At 39.2% G+C, this 21,114-nt stretch overlaps 1 protein-coding gene across 3 annotated transcripts in view; it reads right to left on the reverse strand.

Moving 5' to 3' along the window:
- NLGN1 (neuroligin 1) overlaps positions 1–20,512 on the reverse strand; it is an 837,200-nt gene extending 816,688 nt beyond the window's left edge. Inside the window, exon 1 of one of the 3 annotated variants that reach the window (XM_045502938.1) lies at positions 20,347–20,512. The gene's annotated coding sequence lies outside the window, so the exon portion shown is untranslated. Of the gene's footprint in view, positions 1–18,526; positions 18,852–19,884 lie in introns of those variants that run through there. The other 2 variants (XM_045502936.1, XM_045502937.1) reach the window with 2 other exon arrangements.
- Positions 20,513–21,114: the final 602 nt, after the last annotated feature.

The following is a 21,114-nucleotide window of genomic DNA, read 5'->3' on the forward strand; positions in this document are numbered from 1 at the left end:
AGCTTGAAGATGTGCTGAGAGCAGGCAGCAAGACCTCAGTCTCTCAGGTAAGGCTCAGGGGCACATGCCCTGACAAAAGTATCTATTTACAAGGAACCCGACAGATATCCATTTACCAACTGAAGAACAGTAAAATAAGAACGGGCCTCAGAAGTCAAACAAAGGTCAAATTATCACTTAACTTGTTGCATCCCCAAATTCCCGAGCTCTTTATAAACCTATTTTATGCTCTTGTGCCCTCAGGAAGTAAAGTGGGATTTTCTATAGCTACAGCTATAGCTATTCCTATATAGCTATAGCTATAGCTATAGCAAAGCTATTGTACATTAGCTTTGGAAAAAAATGGTAGAGGCTGAGAATTAGGAGCGGTCAACAAAGACAAGGGTAAAAAATAAATTTTTCATTCATTACACTTCTAAGTATTTGTTTGCAAAACTGCCAAGTCATAAGCAACTGTAAGGAAAAAAAACTAATTGGCAAACAATAGTAGGTATTCAAAATGTATAAATAATATTTATAATGGTCTTTAAAAAAATTATCTAAGCTAATAATAAAGAAAAGAAGGAGAACAGATAGGGAAAATGTGGATAGGGCCAAGTACAAGGTAGAAAAGAAAAGGAGAAAAGAAAAATAAAAAGCAGATAATGGCAGAGTAGAAAAAGAGACAAAGAGAAAAAAGAAACATCTCTTGCCCTTCTCTTTTGTAAACCATCTGTGAACCACTGGATTTTGTGTCCTCATGGCTATAATAAATATGGTTGGGGTCATAGAATGGGAAAGAGGTGTTCTCAGGATTCCTTCCTCCTGAACAAACAGGTCTGTCCATTACATGATGTTCATTGATCCTTCTGATGACAATATGACAAAACAGATGAGTGCTGAAGGATGCAGCAATCCACAAAACTAACTAGATAGATAACAGATAGATCCCAATAATGCAATGCTAAATTCTGGGTCACCAAATTACCCAAGTGAAAAAAAGTTAATGTACTTCCTGTACATTGTTAGCTATATAATACACAGATTTCAGTCTTTGATATTTAAGTTATATACTTAGATAAATTGATGTGAATGTGATATAGAAATACAGTGCTTGGACTTGAAGATCCCTTTCTGTGAAGCTCATGGGTTTATTATTTCCAAGATAAATGAACTCAGTAGAGTCGACCACAATAATCACACCTAGTAATAGCTAATCTTTATTTTACTATGGACTCTCATGTGTCAGGCTCCATACCAAGCACTTTATGTACACTCTCCTTTAGTCTTCATTACTTTGTAGTACACCAAAGGGAGACCTACCCTTATCTTCCTTCATAAATAAGGAAACTGAGGCATAGAGAGGTTAAATAGTTTGATGGTAGAGCTGGAATTCACATGTAGACTCCTCTTACTAAAAGGTCTATGCTCTGATTCCCTCCACTGCCTATAAGATGGTGCCTTCTGCTCTGTTCTATTCAACAGAATCCTATATTTATATACAGCTTAATTGTACATAAAATGCCTTTTCACACTGTGACCCATTCTAGCCTTACAACTATGCTATGAAACAGGCAAAGATATGTTGCCTTTCCCATTTTATAGGTAAAAAATATTGAGATTCAGCCGGGTTAAGCAGCTGAATCTCAATGTTTTTTTTTTTTTTTCCACCAAATCACCAACACATGGCAAAGTTAGAACTTTTATGTACATCATCCAACTTCAAGTCATGTACACTATCCACTGCATCAAGTTCTTTAACATCCTTCTTCTTCCAGAAACAAGCAAGATTTGTCTTCATACTGCTAAATTACTTGTTGAGGACTAAAAAAATAAGGATCAGAGAAAGAGATATAATGCCTGTCAATGGCCTGAAATAATCATCCTTCCCACCCCTGCCATCTTATTAGATTTAAATAGCAATCCCTATATAATAGGGAGCTATAAATTTGCCTGATTTGCAGACGACAAAGAAGGTTCTCTGAAAGCATTACTTGAATGCCCAGAATTTAACCATATACCACTGAGTTACTATAATTATTTGGAGGACTGTTAAATCTAAGTATTTGAAATCATCCTTTAATCTCAATTATTTTGCAAAACAAATGTGGTTAAGATACTCCAAATGTTCTGACTTTGCTTGATAAACATTGAGCCAAAGACCAAGGAAAAATTTTGCTCACTTTGCATTTTCCTCCCTGGTCTTCTTCTGGATCTTATTGTGAGATCTTATTCCAATTTGTTTGTTTAGAGGTCCCAGATGGACTTATTTGATAGAGCTTTTTCTATGTGGGTCTTAGGGCCTCTCCACTGCTATGTCCCAGGATCTCTTCCCATGTCAGACTGTTTCTTATTGTTTATCTTTTTAGGGCCTACACCTTCAGCCTTTTCAACATCACTCACTCCACTCCTTAGGGTCCTGCTCCAACAAACCTGACTTCATCGTGAGTGATTGCTCCCTAAATTCTCCTTCTTTGCTCCCGCTAAAGACATAAATGTTGAGGGTGTTTTTCCTTTCAAGGCTTTACTCTTAATCACAAGAAAAGAAAGAGAAGATGGAACTAATCATGGAGAAATTACACAGCTACACAATGCCCTTCTAATTTCTTATCTAAAACTCCTGATTTCCTTTGAGGAGGCAAACTGAAGCCTCCATGTACCCTCTGCTAATTCTGGGAAGATTACAAACAAAAGACCACTGATCCCTTAAATTTATTGGTATCCTAGCTGCCTGGGGATTGCTCTTTCTCTAGTCCAATCCAAATATAGCCATTTAATCATTCCTGGGTAGGACACTGGATCCTCTATTCACCCTATCCCCTGCCCTTGCCTAGCTTCTCGAGTATTACCAATAAGAGGACCACTACACACTGAATGTTTGTGGGCTCCCCACCACAATTCATATGCTGAAACCTAATCCCCAGTGTGATGATATTTGGAAGTGGAAACTTTGGAACGTGATTAGGTTATGAGGGTGGAGCCCTCATGAATTAAATTAGTGCCTTTACAAAAGAGACCCCAGGGAGGTCTCCTTCCCTTTCTGCCATGTGAGGACATAGCAAGAAGATGGCTGTCTATGAGCCAGGAAGTAGGATCTCCCCAGGCACAGAATCTGCTGGTAACTTGATCTTGGGCTTACAGCCTCCAGAAGTATGAGAAAAAAATTGCTGTTTCAGCTGCCCCTCTTTGGTAATTTTGTTATGGCAGCCCAAGTGGACTAAGACAAGTAGTATATACTATCTCCTTTGTCACACTCAAATCAATGTTCAGGCATTGACCCCTCTTTCTCTTATGCCACTGATACAGCTACCATGTTGATGCCAGACATAGCTTGGAGACAACAGTATGAGAATGACCACTTCAGGCCCTACATGCCCCTTTTGTCTGAGGCCTTTCTGTTCGAATATGTCACATCCCAAGGCAATCGAAGTATGGAGATGCCACTGAGGCAATGTGGAGGCACCCTCTTTGTGCGAAGCTCACGCCAACCTTTCTATGCCTTTGAGGGTGGCCTTGCACACCACTGCCACTACTGCTTTCTCCCTCACCTTCTTCCCAGAGAGAAGAGGTATTTTTCTACCTTCTTGCCTATGGGGTAGGCAGATATACTGATATCTTTAGGTACAGGGCTTCCCAACTGACCCACTGTCCTAACACAGCACTTCTCTAGAACATCTGGGGGCTAAGGCTCCCTGAAGAAGTGCTAGTCCTGCAGACTCTTTTCTCAGTAATGGTACCTCTTGCTACACTAAGAAGTACTATTTTAAAAATTAAAATAAAATACACAGATGCAAGGATGGATGAATAAATACACAGAAAGTAGGTAGATAAAACAACCGAAAAATAAACTATATGTGCTCCTTTGCCTCCGAGGCAAATTTGTACACCTGAAGTCCCATAGGCAGGACATTTTGATCAGTCACATTGCATGCCCCTAACTCCCCACCACCCACCACTTCCCTCACAAATAGATTAGATATAGGCAGTTTGTCAGGGGAGCAGTTTGGCTGGGTGGCAATGCAGGAAAAGAATGAAAGGCTGTTATAAGGAAAGAAAGATAAGTACTGCCAGAGTCAAGTGCAACTAATCTTCACTCTCATTTTCTCCTTTCCATCTGTAGCACAAACCACAATAAATACTTTCCCGAAGAGAATGACTGTTATAAGGACAGGAACCTAAGAAAGCATTCTGTATCAATATTATGCACTGCAGACTTTATTGTAATCAGATCAACGAAGTGCCATTACATGAGCTAGTGGAGATCATTTTATTTTATAGAACATTCTTTCTTGTGATTGTATATAATGAGATTTACCTGATTCTATCAGAGCTGGGGGGTTGAGGAGTATTAAGCATAAAGTGCTTTTGTTTAAAGAACTACAGCAATTCTGCCTGTCCAGTTTTTTTTTATGATTTGAGTTAGAACTACTAAAGATAAAACAACCAAAGACCTAGAAATCTCCCTTCCAAGAACAGACAGTTGGAATCAATAGATTTTCCTGAAATATTCTGTCAGAGTGGTAATTAAGAGAGTATCCCCAAGACTGCATACATTTGACTGTTTCTTTATGAAAAAGGTCAGTGTGCTAATAAAGATGCGTGCCTATTTTTCTTTAGGTGTACTAATTTTCTCTTTCCTGCTAGGGGACCCAAAGACACGCTTATCTGATGTCCATACAGCAACACTGCTTCTACTGATTGATAACAAATACTAGAGGAAATATGTACACGTGTGTGTGCATGTGTGTCACAAAGAGGGGCAGCAGAATGTGTTTGAGCACTGGCATGTGCATCCAAAGAGTTTATTCTTCATTTTTATTTTTGGTAGCATAATTTACATTACAAAAACAGTAAACTGGCATAAGTTTCAAACATACAAACTTGCTAATACTATTCTGTAGAGGGACAATGACAGGATCAGAGAAAATACCTCTTGCTCCAAATACAATTTTACATTTTGAAATATGATTTACTTTCTGGATTGCAGCCAGGCAATTACCATTCACAAATATTTCAAGTGGGAGAAATGAAGTGGTTGCTGCTAGTCCCATAATCTGGAATTGCTGCTAACAGATTTTATATATCATCAACTTTTCTGCCATTCTTTTTAGAAAATACAATAAAAATCTTAATATTTCTACATTTCAACCCTTATAGTTAGCTTTGCTGATGCTTGAGACAAAACTGTGTAAGTGGCTCCCTCTGGTGATGCTACTAATATTCATTGTTGTTTTGTTTTATTTATTCTTTTTTATTCACAACCATAGACATAAACCAGATTAGCTGGGAAAAGTAAGTAAAGTCATGGCCTGCATAACTACAGATGTCTCTTGGGATACAATTCCACTTGGAATCAAATTAGATGAAAGGTGATATCTTTCACAGTATAAGAATAGACACAGGAGAGCCTGGGTGGCCCAGCCAGTTAAGCTTCCAACTCTTGATTTTGACTCAGGTCAAGGTTCTTGTTAGATCAAGCCCCGAGTCAGGCTCTGTGCAGATAGCGCTGAACCTGCTTGGGATTCTCTCTTTCCTTCCCTCTCTTTCTATCTCTCTCCTGCTCATGTGCATGAGCTCTCTCTCTCTCTCTCTCTCTCTCTCTCTCTCTCTCTCTGTCTCAAAATAAATAAATAAACATAAAAAAGAATAGATACAATATCTTCCTTGCCCTTTTTTCTTCATTTAATATAAACCAAAGGAAACTGCAAAAGGTGAAAGAAAAGTCATTTTCACTAAACCCTGGCCGAAGTCCCCAAGAAACTACTTAAATAATACTCAAAGATTTCATTTAAAGATTTCTAATGGACCTCCGAGGCCATCAGTCACCAGCCCAAAGCTCCACTTTAACCTACGACCTACATAGCAGTGATTAGAGCAAACATGGGGTCATAAAATGTCCTTTCCAAGAGGCAACCAAAGGCTCCAGAACAGCATTTCTGAATGACAACATCTCCCTCCATGGCTCTGATCCATCATTGTCTCTGACGACTGCTCTTTCAATATTAAGTCCTACCCAAAGACAGCCAATGTTTGAAATCAGGGCTCCCAAGTCAGTCACCACAGTTAAAGCCACAGGGATTTTTCTTAAGGCAATTTGCAGGCTCCTTCATGGTGATCTTGTCCTCCTTTCTGCCCAAGAGGCAGCACATCCTCCCTGATGTACTTCTCTAAAACAGCGTATCCTCTACCACCAGCCAGAATGTTAATGCATTATCACTCTGTACACTGAGAAAACAAGTGACCATATGTAGCCTATGCCAACGGAGCTGTAACTGTGAAGAACAATGGCTCTGAGTCAACAGCAGAATTAAACTACTCCCTCTTATGAAGCTCTTCTGAATATTTTAAGTGTTGCCTTGAAAGTGTGGGATTATGTGCAAGCATAAACATTAGCTTAATGTAATTTTTTGGTTTGGAATATGCCAGAGTTTAAAAATCAGAATTGAAATGCAGAAAATAACTTTGGTATAAATTTAATTTTTTCATGTGTGATTAAAACATGATTGAAGAGGCATACTTTATGTATAATTAAAGTTGCTTTGTAATTAAGAGATTTAAGCATGTATAGAAAATGATACAGCTTAGTTTGGAGATTTTACAAAGGCGCCTATTAAACACTCACTCCCTAGCAAGCCTATGACTCAAATGTTTCCACATCCTAATGCTGATAGAGTCCTTGAATTTTTTTAAAGCTGCCAATTTCACCATTTCTAAATGCTTTATCCTTCCTTCCATGTGTTAATAAAATAAAAACAGCCCTATCTTCCTTGCATTAGGCAAGCCAGGAATATAGAACATTCTATGTCTGAATTTCAAAGGCTCTAGGGGGAAAAAAACAAGTATTCCCAGGACATTTGAGACAAGGTTTGACTTGTCTTTGCTGTCTTCATTGTGACTAGCACTGCACGGCACACAAAAAGTGTGGGATAAGTGGTTATTATTGAGTGAGCAGAGAACGTGTTTGTGTACACGTGTGGAGGGTTATCATGATAACAAGAGCACTCAGAGACATTGTCTATGTGCCAAGCAAAGGTACTAAATACATTATTTCACTTAAGTCCACAACAGCCCTACGAGGTTGACATTATCAACCCTATTGGACATAAACCTATGGATACATAAACAAAATCAAAGAAAACCTGAAGGCTACAAAAAACCACATATTTTAATACTATCGTAGCAACAAGATCACCTTTGGGGCTAAGAGCAAGACAGAGGTTTGTTTGCCTCAGTCTTGTTTATTTTATAGTCCTTTTCTCACACCAAAGTTTTTCAATCGCCCACCTTCTCCAGGGATTGCCTCCTGTCCTCCCTTTGGGGCTCTAAAGCATCCTTCTGGTTAACACTTGGCATGAACCAAGGTTCATCTCATTGGCAATGGTCCTGGTTTAAACTAATATTCCTGGCCTTCCCCATAAATACCTATTTTACATTTCATTCATTTTAGATGAGTATCACATGGGGAAGGAAAGAATTCAGACAAACGTATTCATATAAATAAACATAAACACTTATTATTCATGTAAACATATTATGTTTATATATACATATATATAACTGTTTTTGCAAGCTTGTGTCTAGCAGAAAATTTAAAGGATATTGCAAACGATGCTCTTTATACTGTCTGTATGTCCCTGATAGACTATTCCATTTCAGTGACTGGGACTTCTCTCTGCCCTGTAGTAACATCACCTCACTCTTTTGTTATTTTCAGGTTTGCATGGTAGAGAGAGGGCCCCACGAGAGGTAGTTCTGTGGCGTTTCATGCTTCTTTGGAGTTTTAGAGAAGACCAGTGAGGGAACGACATTCTACACTGACTACTAGGACTATTCCCAGTGTATTTCTGACTAGCAGAGTCAAAATGCACCGATTCATGAGAAATTACAACCGTGTTTATGGAGTTGTATAGAAAACATGCTCATGCTTTTCTGATGCATTCTCTGTTCTCCAGCTGCTGGTTATTCTAAGCACTGATTCCTAAAATGAGCTGTTTTTACAAAAAGTGGATTGAAGGAGAGTCGGGAGGGACATGTTGATTTCATGTACAATTTAGTAGAAACAGAGGAATATATCTCACTTGAAATTGCACTTCTTAAGCCTTGGTAATATTATAATCCTTTAAGTAATGATGAGGATGATCTCTGGGTGTTAATAGACAGATTAGCACCAACTAGAACCTCTCTCCCTTAAGCAAATGGGACATTTTGATTATAAGTGTCCTGTAATCAGAAGCTCTGAAGGGACTGACTAGAGTATTATATTGAATGGGAGCATGGGAAAGATGTTTTGGGTGCACAATGTCTCTAGTACTTTCTGGGGAGAGGCTGCCCAGGTTAGAAAACAGTATCTAGGGCAAGTTAGGATAAGAAGAATCTTGTTTGGTGGCAACCAATGATCTCAAATTGATTTAGTACTTTTTTTTTTCTTCTTTTTCAAATTTTTATTTAAGTTCTAGTTAGTTAACATATAGTGTAATGTTGGCTTCAGGAGTAAAATTAGTGATTCATCATATTCAAATTGATTTAGCATTAACCAGTTATATTACTTGACATATACTCAGAAAGTTATATTTTCCATTTTAAATAATTTAATTTGCTTTCTAGTTTCTTCTGATGTGAGTAATATGAACCAGTTTTCCTGAGGAAACTGATTATCTCAGGGGAAATACATAATTGACATTTCTGATTTGCAGAGGTCCTAAGCCAAACTACTGAACACAGAATGAGATGTACCTTTTCAATAAGCACCTTTCTTTCTCTTCTACAATAGTACTTCTTAATGTGGGTTGTCTTATTTATTTACTTACTTTACTTTTGAAAAAGCGTAGAACGACCGATTACCTCTGCTACATGTCCTATTCTTAATTTTTTGCTTTTCTTCAAGCAGTGCTTTGCTCCCTTTTCTCCATTTGTTCATATCTCAATCTCCTTTTTCACAAAACCTTCCTAAAAGTAAAACACCCTTCTTTATAACTTCTGTCAATTATCTCCCTGTATTTACAAACTGATAATTCTATAATCATATATATATATATATATATATATATATATATATATATATACACATACACGTATATATACATATATGACACAGATATATGTATTGCTGTTTTGTACATAAAATTGATGCATGAAAGTATTACATGAAGATTGGGATGTTTTGGTCCAAGTTCAATCGTTGTATAAACCCAGCAAAACATTATTTATTTTGGCCTGCTTTGTCACTTGCAAACTGAGGAGGCTGGCCTACACTTGTCTAAAAAAAAATTACGGTCCTTTCAGCTTCTCAGATGGAAATACCATTGGATATTTAGTTTAAAAATTTAAAAAGGAATTATCCCTTTTAACATCATATTTTTCATATTATCTGGGGTCAAAAACTAGGATTTTCCCCTTTAGTCAAAAAATATTTATTGCAATGGGAATATAACCTCAATACCCTGGTTAATGGTCTAAAACTCTAAACCATTAAACATTTTAATCTTAAATACTAGTATTAGTTACCATGGATATTTTTCTAATAGACCAAGTAACCTAAATAGAGGATTAAAATAATTTAATTAATTAAATTCAATAAAAATCTACTTCTTTGCAGCAATATTATGAAAGGGGAGCTTCAAGAATATGTCGTCAAAAGAAAGGGTTTTCTTCATGCTCTAGAAATCAACTTACTTTTATGGCCAAAAAGATAGGTGAGAGGCCACAGTGTTTTCTTTGTGGTGACTATACTACAATGAGAGAAAGGAGAGTGGCATACCTCTGCAGAGCTTGTTAGTCATCAGAAAGTAAGTACCCAGCTTTCTGACCACTTAGGAGCAGTGGCAATTTTCAAATACAATACAGAGAACAAACACTGTCGCCTGTGCAATTGCACAGTAAGAACTGTCAAGATATTTCCACAAATAGTAGCATCTGACTGACCCAACCCAAGACTACTCTTTCTATTATTCATATTTTTTTAGTGGTATGCAGTTGAGTAATGATAAAACAAAAAAAAAAGTAAAATTCATTTTTACCTGCCAATTTCCTCTTGCTTTTTACTGATGACTCTTTCTCCCTCTTTTTTTTTTTTTTAATGTTTATTTATTTTTGAGAGGGAGAGAGAGACAGAGCATGAGCTGTGGAGGGGCACAGAGAGAGGGAGACACAGAATTCCAAGTAGGCTCCAGGCTCTGAGCCATCAGTCCAGAGCCTGACACAGGGCTTGAACTCAGGAGTTGTGAGATCATGACCTGGGCTGAAGTCAGATGCTTAGCCAACTGAGCCACCCAGGCGCCCTCTGATGACTTTTTTTTTAAGTGGAATATTTATACATAGTGATAGTTAATTCCTTGTGTAAGTTTTCTTTGTTCTTGGTATAAAATGCATTTTCTCCTTGCCTCTTCCCACTTTTTCACTCTTTATTTGGCTTTGGTATATTCAGTAATCTTTTTCATCCAGTATACTTGAGGAGAAGGGTCCTAAATCCTAACTGTTCTGTTGAAACTTCTGTATTGCTTATAGTTGTTTTAGAGAGCAAACAAGATATATGTAAACCTCCAGAAACTGTAAAATCTTAAAGCTATACAATAAATCTTAAGGCTATATAATATCTATTATATATATGAAACTTACTAGTTTAAAGGAACACTTATCATTACATGTTTATATAATACCAGCTTAATCATATATTATTATTATAAACATTCTTTATTACTGATTGTCTTTATCCCAAACAGTTATGAGAGCCAAAAGACACATTAATTTCAATTAGTCTAACTGTACATTTTAAACATGGAAACTGAGGCCCAGAGAGCTTACATGAATTATAGGAAGTGACAGTTAGTAAGAGTCCACTCTACAAACATAGGTTTCTTGATTCCTAGTTTGTGCTTTTTTTCATCCTACCATTCTCTCTTTGGAAGACTAGCTCTGTTTTATATAATACAAGCTGGGAGGATAAGTAGAGAATAAAAGGGGATAGAATTAGATTCAATCATTCTAAGAATTATGTAGTAATCTCTCATATCCAAATGCTTAGAGATTAATTAGTTGGTTAATTAATAATCATTACTGCATTAGCTCCCTTAAAAAAGGAGGACAGATGTAGCATTAAAGTTGCCACATTTCATTGATTCTGACACATTTTTTGTAACCTTTAACATCTTTGAAATCAGGATGCATTTTAGAATTCCTATAGCCAAGCAGTAGTGGAGGCACAGGTGTCATTGGCTTTGTGTGTAAAAATTGGTTGTGTTCCTCTTGCCATAAACAGACAGCCACGACTTCTGACATTTCAAGACAATTTAAGAAATAAGTATGAGATCTGGCTGTCATCTGAAAATTCTCAGTTGTCACCTTCTAGTAGGATCAACAGAACACCAGCATCAAACTTTTCAGAAGGTATCAGCTGCTTGGAATGAAATGTTGAAGATAATCATGGAGCACTCTTCAGAAATAGCATACCACCAAACACAGAGACTATCATCAGAAAAAAACATGGATATGGATACCTCTGAGTCAAAAGAAAAAAAAAGATTCATAAGAGTGAGGATCTAAATAGAACAAATTTTCTTTAATTCTTAAACCAATGTATTTATTAATATTATGCTTCTTATATATTTACAAGACTGATATAGTATAAAACTATACATCTGTTTAATTTAGGTTGCTCTTATAAAAGTATAAAATAAAAATTCTAAGTGGTAGGAAAGAATTGTGTAATGATTTGAGATGTTTCTTCTTTCAAAGGTGTACTTAAAATAAGAATGTGTCCTGTAATCAGGTGTTCCTCAGTTTTGATGAAACATAGTATATTCATTATATAATTAACCATTTTATTCCCTGAGAGAAGCTTTAGGAACTTGCAATATCCGGGGTCAATTCTGTGCACCATATTTATTTCACAGGGGATTTGTCAAAGTATGAGATACTGCCTGGGTCTAGACAAGAAAATGTCAGATGCTTAGAAAACATATTCTCTTGGTGGTTTTCATTTGATACAAGAGTGCCCACTAAAACGTGGATCTGTTTAGAACAAAATTTCACTATGGTTCCATTTTTAAACATACCTTCTATTAAAACAAAAAGGAGAAGCATCTGTTTCTGCCCATAAACACAGATGGAGTTACTAATTATGATTTTAAGTTTGATTCAAATAATAGTTCACCTGGAGGTGAGCGGCCCAGGTCAGAGGTGGTTGCTGTGGCACAAACGGCTTCAGGCATGGAGCCCAAAAATAGAGCACTGGCAATGGAAAGATGAGATGCTGAAAATGCATTCATTCTAAAATGCTGATAGTTAACTCAGGAGATAGATAGCCAATGGCCATCACAACATTTGTGTTAAAACAAAGAGAGATCAAATCCATTCTTTTCTTGCTCATGGTTCTTTTACGTGGTGGCTTTGGTGTTAAAGCTTATTTGACCATTTTTATTAGGGAGAAAGTTATTAGATAGGAATGAGATCGTAGAAATTCTTATGCTACAGAGGAAAGAAAAGTTGAAAACCCATTTCTATATGACCACAGAGCAAAATACGTATGATGAGTTCAACTTTTTTACACTTTCTCCACCTACCCTGCCTTAGTTTACCATCAAGCTGTAAACTACAATGTTTATCAAAATGATTCAAGCACTGCTGGTATCTCCTTTCCCTGAAATCCTATTGCACATGTTAATGGAAGCATAATTCAGCAGTTTATTGCACACAGTATTGTCTAATTTCTGAACATGTATTTATTCAGGAGAAGACACTTACTGAGTGATATATGACAGCACTTGTTTGTACATGCACATATACATATATTCTTCCTCTTTCAGAAAAAATTTGAACCACAAATTATTTATGATAAAAAGCCCAAACACAATAAAATCTTAGAGCAAAGTTTAAGTTAAAAAAAGTAGATTCAAATAATAAAGCAGGGTAAAAGGAGATGGTTAAGAACCCCTTTTCAACTGAACACAAAATTGACTCTATCCTTCCATGAAGTCAGACAAAAGAATGAAAATAAAGCTTTCTTTGTTTTAAAAAAAAAGACTCATAATGTTCATTGAGAGAGATACTCCCTGGCATGTAGACTGAAAACCCTCCCCTAGGCCCTCCAAGTAAACAGTTATCAAAAGCAGCAGGGTAGTTTTAATTTGGGCATAACTAATATCAAGTCCTTCATCATGAGAATAATTGGCAAAGGATTCAGTTATTTCTCTCATTATTCCTGAATTATGATTATAAGATGATGTGACAAACACAGATAATCTATTTAGTAGAAGAGGAAATGCTTTGATTTAACTACGGCTATATTATATAATGAAGGCATAAATTGAAAAGATAGGGTTTTGGATTTAGACATGTAATGTAGCATAATTTAGTGTTTGTAATTCTTCTATCCAGGGCCCATTCCTACATTTTCTGATTCTCCGGGTAGTATTTTCTTAAATCTCTGGAGCATCATGAAAGAATCATTCTACATCAGAAGCATGCAGCCTGACATGTATTCAGTTTATGTTCATGGATTCAAAGACTGGTTAATGCGTGTGTGTGTTTTCCAATATAGTCATTCCATATTATAAGAAGTTTGAGGAAGACAGAGTATGATGTTTATGGAATACCCTATTAGGTACCCAAGGTTACAGCTATTGCCTCCTTCCTCCCAGTTAACAAAAGCTCTGATTTTAAGTACGACCTTGCCATGTCCACAGGGAAAGGAGACCTCCCCTCAGCCCTAGGGGAAGGACCATGATTAACCAAAATCAATCATGCACAATGCATTATCTCTTTGCCAGTGATCATTTTAGGAGTAGGATGTGTCATAGTTTTAGTCAATCAAGCATATTTTTATTTCCATAAGACTGCAACTCTTTGCCTTGAGTAGGACTGTTTGGCTCTGTGATAGTCAGCCATATTGTTTTTCTTCTTCCCAAGATGGAGAGCCAAGAGAATAACAGCAAAGTTTATCCTAGAGGCCTGACATCCTTGAACTTCTGAGTTAGCTGGACCAGTATACCTCCAGAATCTTTGTTTTGTGAGATGTCTTCACTGTTAAAGCCTTTAATCGGCTTACTTTATTCTGTTACTTGAAGGCAAAAGTTTCTTAATAGACACCATATTTTATATTTCTATATTCTACATAAAATTGAGCAAAAGTTAGCATTCAAAAGACTCATAAAGAATGAACAACAAGGGTAAGAAGCAGAAAAAAAAATTGTAATCAATCAGACAAGATTACTGGCCCATCACAGCAATGTTGATATATCTTTGTAAGGTAGAATTCTCCCCTATAATGATATCCAATAGTACTTCTTTAACACACTGAGGTAAACAACTGAGCAATCTAATTTAAAGCTACTATAGCCCATGCTAACATAGCTGTACAAGAAACCATTGTTTTATCTAATGCCATCACTAGCATGTGCTTTCCAAATACAAGCATTAGAAAGTTGTATTAAAACACTAGATCTGCATTTTCATCTTCTCTGACAACATTTCTCACTGTTGACCACTAATTTATAAATATGAATAACAAACGTTACTGCTTTCTTCAGTAGATTGAAGGGGATGGAGTGCTGTCACTCACACACACACACATACACACAATGTTAGGAAGAGCAAAATGCCTCCATTCTGCCCACTTATTTTCCAACTAAATTAGCATCTAGAGGGAGAAAACACAGTATTATCCAAGTCATTTTGTTAAATATTTAGCATGTGAAAAATTTTATCTATCCTCTTTTATTATTGTTTGCTTTCCTTTTTTTACTTTTTCTCCTTTTAAAATATTTAGATGAATTTTCCATATTCATTTATTCTGTCATAGTGGTAAACACTTCTAGTTTCCAACTACAAATCCATTTCCCTTTCTTTTTTCAGATTCTGATTTTCTCTGAGGTACTGGTATGCCACACTAAAAATATTGTTTCTGACCTCTCATGTACCTAGAAGTAGCCATTTGACACAGTTCTGGCAGTGATATGAGAATGGAAGTCTACAGGAAGAATGTCCGCATCACAAAAAAAGAGACAAACTGCCCAAGGAGAAGTTTCATTTGGCCTTTTCCTCTCCCCCTTTTTCCTCTTTTCTTTCTTACCTTTCATTTCCTTTTCTTTTTTTCTTTTTTTTCTTTCCTTCCTTCCTTCCTCTCTCTCTCCCTTTGTCCCTCCTTCCCTCCTTTCTTAAGCAATCACATAAAGAGTCCACTACCATTTATTAAGCAAAAACCAAATAGATCCTCACCACCACTACAATGCAAAGAAAAAGAGGAAGTAGTAACCGGGAATTACCTTCCTCTGACTTTGGGCAATCATTGCCAATCCAGGACAATTTTACCTCTAAGGGCATTTGGCAATGTCTGAAATAACTCTTGGTTGTCAAAACTGGATGGATAGGGTGTGCCACTGGCATCTAGTGAGTAGAAGCCAGAGACACTGCTAAACATCCTAATTTCCCCCCAATGAAGACAAAGGTTTATCTGGCCCAAAATGACAATAGTGCCAGTTGAAAAATCCTAGAGTATTCTCGTTATCTTTCTTTGGGCCTAGAAAGCAGACATGATGCCAGAAGCACAGCAGCAATCTTATGACCATGAGAAGAAAAACACCAAGATTATAAAAGAAGTCTAATTCTTTCACCAAATGTTTAAACAACTGTCTTCTTGAGTTTTTATTATATGAAATAAAGAAACCCTTATTTGCTGTTAGCTAAGTTTTCTGTTACCTCATAGCCAAATGGATTTCTAAAGAATACAGTTTTCAATCATTTCAATCATTTTTCAATCATTCAATCAATACAATTTCAATCAATTTCAAATTATTTATTTCATGTTCATACATGGGTCTAAGCATTCTGAATAAAATGATAAATCAAGTATGGTTTTTCACCTATGGGAATTTGCTATCAACTGAGGAAGAAACATCAGGAAGTGTAAAAGGCAGGCTACTCCTGGTATAAAAAACGTGTTGCGGGAGCTCATGTCGGAATCCAGGAATGAAGCAGGATGGTGGAGGAAAGACCACTCTAAGGAAACAAAATGTTCTCCTATCCTACATTTGGGGTGTGTATATGTGTGTGTGTGTGTGTGTGTGTGTGTGTGTGTGTGTGTGTGTGGCAGGTAGGGGATGTGGGAAAGTAGTCCATGGAGAAATATTAGTATAAGTCAAGTACAGAGGCATAAAATGGGGTGGTATTGGAGAATGTAACAAGTTACAGTCTTGTGAATGGAAAGAGGAAAGTGGGGAGGAGTTCTAGGTGGAAGGTATTTTAACCTAAAAAGTAAAGTTGGGGAGTAAATTGTGCAAAGAATTAAAAGCCATCTGCATTCTGGACATTAGCATCCATGCTATAAGGAACATTGGCCATTGTTAACAAGAGATCTGCAAGACCAGACCTGCATTCTAGGAAAAAAAATAAGTTTGGTGAACTGAACTTGGGTGATTCCATTTACAAATAATTAAAATATAACTGAGGAATCATATCTTCCTACTTACACTCTGGCTTCAAACTTCACTTCAAAATACTTTAAAATGTGGCAAAAGTGTACTGTTGAACTGCTGTGGTTTCAAATCTTACTGTTAATTCCAATTGTGTTTTGCTTACAAAAACTACAAACTGGCATGTTAGGTAATTCATAAAGAAATTCCTTTGTATAAAAATTTTAAAAAAGGATTACTATGCTTTGCTAAAAATACTCAAAATTATTTGTTTCAACACATGGCAACCCAGAGTGGCATTTGTCAAGCATACCTAAATCTGCATTAATATTATCCCAAAGCTGTCAATAACATTAAAACTTATATGGAAACAAAAAAAAATTTTTAACTCAGAGAGCTTAGATTTGTATCTGTAGTCTCTAGTTACAGCTATTTAATTATCCTATTTTAAAAAATCCTAACTAATTTAAGGAAATTTGAAGGAAGATGTAGATCCTGTCACTGGATAGCCATGTGAAAATAATAAAAGTGGAAAAAAATATGAAAAGTTCAGAGTTGGAAGAGGCTTTAGGAAGTCAGGGAAGTCACTCAGCCCTGCAAAGAATCACCAAGACTTCATGCACTCTATGTGCAGCAAATGGAGTTCTCTGCCTACCTTCCATGAGTGTATATTCCAATGTCAGTTTCAAAACAAGTCACACATTTTTATTTGAAAATGTTATACCTAGACACATAGGAAAATTTTCACAAATGAAATGACACCATGGGAATAGAGATAAGACTGACAGAAAGTACTCTGGGGGTGAAGGAAGGGAGACTGTGAAAAGAAGGGGAACTGAAGAAGGCTTTTCTTTACCCCCACACTGCAGGAACTCTAGTTTAGTCTGCTAAAAGATTGACTCCTTCAATTTCTGCTTATGTTAAGAGGATTGGAAAGACTAACTGTAGAATAGCAGGCTTACAGAAAACAGTTACTTATTTTAATCAAACCATGTAATCAGAAGGCCTGAGTAATGATTAACTTCCACTTTCTCTGTAAATCATTCAATCACTCAGCAGTGCAGGTAGCCTTAAATTCATTCTCTGCCAAGGGCACAGTAAACTTAATGTTTTTGTACTTAACATTTAATATCTTAAATGTGTGCATGGCCATTGCTTCTGAGCTCATTTAAAAAGCTGGTGTTCTGCTAGGTTGCAATGGCTGATTGAAATGCCGAGACATTTTATAGCTTTTACACTCAAACACACATACCCACACCTTTCCTTAGTGATATTTTTATATCTATGTTCTTATTTGTAATTAAGCAAAATTAATTTTGGAGAAATGCATTAGGACCCTGTAATTTTCATACACAGCATAAGAATTTATTTAAGCGAAAATAGTATACTGTAGTTTCACTATAAGAAAAAGAAAAATGAGAATATTAAGTACCTATAAAATGCAGAGTAACAGATACAGGGTTTGCTATTTGAATTCATGTTTCCTAAATCCTACATGTATCACTATGGCCCTGGAAATGAAAAAGAAATAGTATAATACCTTTGTGGAGGCCGACTGCCCATAATTTAGAATAATCACAAATGAATCGAATGTTAGACACATGATTTCCCTCATCTCTATAACACGCTAACAACCTCCTCTGGAATAAATTATTCCCAACTCAAAATCTCAACCTAAAATAATTTTAAATTCACTGCAGGTGGTTTTTCATTTCTACTCACAAAGCACTGTGCTGGACGGTCAGGAGCCAGGGGAGAACGTTTGAAATGTTTGGACTACCTTGTCTTCCTGGGGGACTTTATTGCCCAATATGCATAATCTATTAGCTGCTCGTCGCGGGGGGATCTAGGGAGTGACATCTTGACTTGCACCACGCAGATCCGAAAAGCTCTTCTCAGGAAATGCGGGGAAGAGCAACTTTCTTATCCCTGTCAAACTAAGAGGCGGAACCACCCCCTGAACTAGCCCGAGGCCTGGGGAGAGCAGGGGGCTGAAGGCAGCTCCGCCGCCCTCCGCCAGGGCTTCTGGGCGAGGGATTTCTTTTGGAGGCGGCATTGTTCCTCCATCTGTTCAGCCTCCGTATCTCGCCAGCAAACCCTCCCCGCTCTTTCGTATTTTTTTTTTTTCCTTATTTCTTTAGTACCTCTCGGCCGATTTCCTGGCTCTTGGTCTCTGTGGTCCCTGGGCACAGCTCTAGGCTGAAAAGCTGCAGTGACTGGGGCGCCGCTCTAAGGCGTTGGAGGCGACTGCACTCGTCCGCACGAGCTCGGGAAGCGTGCGCGCCTCACACTCGCCCTCTCCCTTTTCTCGGCTCCCTCCGGCTCGGACGGGCTCTCCCGGCCTCGCGTCCGCCGACTACGGCTCGCCTTTCCTGCGGTGTCTCCTCACACCAGCTCCGCGCGGCGTCGGCCGCCGGGTCGTCGGCGCGCGACACGACGCCCCCCACCCGCCGGCCGGGACTCGGGATTGAAGGGTCAAGGCGCCGCGGGGAGGCGGGGAGGAGGAGCGAAGAGAGCTGGGGCAGGTGGGGAGCGCGGGGGCCGGGGCGGGGGCTGGGGGTGGCGGGGCGGGCAGAGGCGGGAGAGTGAGCCCAAGAAGAGCCAAGATGCATCTGCTCCGAAAGCGCCAATGAAGAGAGGACAGAGGGGGGCAGGAGAGGAGAAGAGCAGAAAACACCCACTGACTGGGGTGGGCAAAACGGGCAATTTGCAAACTGCCGGGGCGAGCGAGGGTGAGCGGAGGGGGAAGGAGGCTGAAGGGAGAGAAGAAACACATAAGGGCAAGTTTCCACCTCTCCCCAGAGGTCGAGTCTGAAAATGCGTCCCCTGGGCAGGGAGTTAAACAGGGACTGGTCATGGTGTCAAGGGTGGATCTGAAAAAGGAATTTAGTATCGTGTAGTTTTTCCTACACTAGACTCCGCTCCATCTCGCTCAACTCTGGTAAATGACCCTCCAAGTAAAATGAATTGGCTTAATGTAAAAACGGAAGCTGAATTTCCTGCACTGTGGACTCCCCCTGAGGTATGGGTTTGTTTTTAAATGAAAATAGGCTTTTGGGAGGTTCCATGAACCCCAGTGCTAAAGAAACCACCCAGTTCATTAAAGTTCATTATTTTTTTTATTGCTTTTATTTTCGTCAGAGGAAAGAGGTGAGGGGTTGGCACCATGAGATGCTTAAAACAGCTATCTAGGTAGCGTTCTTTTTCAAAAAGACAAAATGGGTTTCCTAAAACAGCTAAAGGGGGATTGGGAAACTCGGTTACTCGGCTGGGAAAAGAGAGAGAGAAGCATTTAAACTCTAACAGACGATTAAACCTTCAGCACCCCCTCTCCCCAATCCATCGGAACTGAAAAAGGGTTAAGCGTACCTAAGAGAGTGAGCAGGGCAGGGTTGGTGGAAGGTGGGGAAGAGGAGAAAGAGGCAGGGAAGTAGGAAGTTCTCGGCAATCCCCGGGATTAAGATAAACGCCTGAGGTCGGCGGACGCAGGAAGCTCCCTTACCTTTCTCTCTAAGCCCCGTTTGCACCTGATCTGCAACCATAAATACTTCGTGATGCTTAGTGTGCAGCCAAACGATGGCCGAATGTTAAACAATTCTTCACGCTCCCTCCCCTTTTTTAAAAACAGGCTCAAAAGAATGTTAATACTGTTCTCGTTATCCATCGGCTCCGAAACATTCCGCTTTGTCGGGAAGAGAGACGAAAACCAAGCGAATTGGGCACGCATATATGTATTTACATATTATGCGGTCGGTATATAAACATATATACGTTTTCTGCATATAAATCCAAAAAGAAAAGCACCACAGATGCCTCTGGAGAGGGAGGGGACCGGGAAGAGAAAAACTTGGCAAGCCAAATATATCCAAAGATTTATCAGGAGCCACCTGCTTCAATATGCAGAATTCCCGAGAAGATTTAGAGGGAGAAGAAAAAAATTTAATAAAATACCCAAAACACACACTTGCAACTGGAAGACGCCTAAGACGCGTGGAAATGGAGAGGATGAGAAGATCTCCTGAGGGTAAAGATCCGCCAGCTAAGTGAGCAATCGCCTCCGAAAATCACAGGCGGGGAGGTGGCTGCAGATCGTCCCCTGCTCCGGTCCCCGCCGCCGCCGCCGCCGCCGCCGCCGCCGCTGCTACCTGTAGACACGCGCACACACACGCACACACACGCGCGCACACACACACACACAGCACAACCCTCCCCCCCCCAGCTTCTTCTCCCACCCCCCACCCCCGTGGCGTTGCCGGGTGCAGGAGTCTGAATTAAGCTAGACCCATCTTTCAGACCCCGTCCTGCCCCCTCAGAACCAGGACTCCCCCCCTCCGCCACCCCTTCTTCTCCCGGTTTATTGCTCAGCATCCCCTCCCCTACGCGTCCCCTCCCTCCCCCCGGGCCCGAGCAGCGATCGCAGTGGGGTGGGCTTTCGGGGGTGCGGGTCCGGCGGTAGCTAACGTTATGCTAGTGGTGGTCCCTCCCTTTACAAGTTCCGCCCTCCCTCCTTCCTCCTCCCGCAGAGACCGAGCCTCCTCCGCCCGCAGCGCGGAAGGCGGCAGGAGGGGTTAAGGACTCCGGGCGTCACGTGTGACGTTCACCGAACCACTCGGAGGAGCGTGTGAGTGAACGGGCCCGGCCGCCGAGCCGCGAGGCCTCGGACTCGAGGAGTTTCTGTGTTCTCGGCGTCATTGTGCTCCCTTCCAGGCGTTTTCGTCTTGGTAATTGAACG

The sequence above is a fragment of the Leopardus geoffroyi genome, chromosome C2 (assembly GCF_018350155.1).
Source record: "Leopardus geoffroyi isolate Oge1 chromosome C2, O.geoffroyi_Oge1_pat1.0, whole genome shotgun sequence".
Classification (NCBI taxonomy): domain Eukaryota; kingdom Metazoa; phylum Chordata; class Mammalia; order Carnivora; family Felidae; genus Leopardus; species Leopardus geoffroyi.